The sequence below is a fragment of the Cupressus sempervirens genome, chromosome 2 (assembly GCF_028749045.1).
Source record: "Cupressus sempervirens isolate cs-2001-9-10 chromosome 2, ASM2874904v1, whole genome shotgun sequence".
NCBI classification, from domain to species: domain Eukaryota; kingdom Viridiplantae; phylum Streptophyta; class Pinopsida; order Cupressales; family Cupressaceae; genus Cupressus; species Cupressus sempervirens.
Window position 1 is genome coordinate 566316417 of NC_143119.1, and position 1452 is coordinate 566317868.

The window sequence follows — 1452 nt, forward strand, 5'->3', positions numbered from 1 at the left end:
CCTCCGTCCGGTGTTGCGCGGGTATTGCACAAATTTTTGCCATCGGCGCGATTACCCCAACGAATGCCCTACGCTGGGACCCTCTCTTAGATCACCTTTTTCGATCACTCGACTGATGCAATTATGGAAGAGACTTGGCAGCGGTTGCCATTCTACAACGCGTCTATTCTGCGATTTCAAAGTTGATCTAATGGCGAGCCCTTGTCTCTAGGCATGAGGTGGGTGCTTGGCGCTCTAGCAAAATCTTTTTGCGTGCCTATCGCGGCTACAATGGGAGAGGTGGTTGCTGCGAGCCTCTCCCGTGCCCCCCTCATTGATTCAACGCCGCTGTCAGGGCGAATGGATATGTCGGATTTTGAAACGGTGGACACCGACGTTGAATCAATTAGAGGGGCATGAAGCCCACCCTCGAGGGTGCTATTCCTGGACTCTCCTTTAGATCATGTTTTCTTGTCACTCAGCTGGCGCAATTTCGGAAAAAGGTTTGGCAGCGGTTGCCAGCCCTCACCGCGTCTACTTGGTGATTTTAAAACTCGATCTAAAATGGGAGCCCTCGTCTAGCACCTCCGTTCGGTGTTGCTCGGGTACTGCATAAATTTATGCCATCGGCGCGAATCCCCCAACGAATGCCTACGCTTGGACCCTCTCTCTTAGATCACCTTCTTCGATCACTCGACCGACGCAACTACGGAAGAGACTTGGCAGCAGTTGCCATTCTACAGCGCGTCTGTTCAGTGATTTCGAAGTTGATCTAATGGCGAGCCCTTATCTCTAGCCATGAGGTGGGTGCTTGGCGCTCTAGCAAAAATTTTTGCGTGCCTATCGCGTAAAGCATGTTTTCTAGTCACTCAGCTGGCGCAATTTTGGAAAAAAGGTTTGGCAGCGGTTGCCAGCCCTCACCGCGTCTTCTTGGTGATTTTAAAACTCGATCTAAAACGGGAGCCCTCGTCTAGCGGCTCCGTGCCAACTCGATCGGCACAACATTGGGAAATGGTTCGACAGCGGTTGTCGTTCCAATGTGTCATCGGGGGATGCCTTGGAAAGTGGCCTTTCAAGGGCGAGCTCGCGTCTATCCCTTGGATTGTGCGTCATGTCACAAGTGAATGGGGAGATCTCTCTATGAACGGCGGCATGGTGATTGCAAGAGAAAATTGACTTAGTCGGAGCATTGGCCTCGGGCCATTGTGACGGCCTTGCAATTTCTCTTTAATTGCAACCTATGTTTGCGCAGTAGCAGAGTTTGCATGTAAGATGGGCCTTGTTCTTGAGAGTTCCAGGAGATGACCTCCGGAACTTTTCGATTGGGCCCCTTCAAGGTGAAATTCATCCAGCTGATCGGATGAAGCTCGATGTGCTTGTATCTATTCCGAGACGGTAATGATGGTCATTAATCTGTGGCGGTGAGTATTATCCCATTCGGTAATCGCAATGGCGGAGCTGGTGGGAAGTACT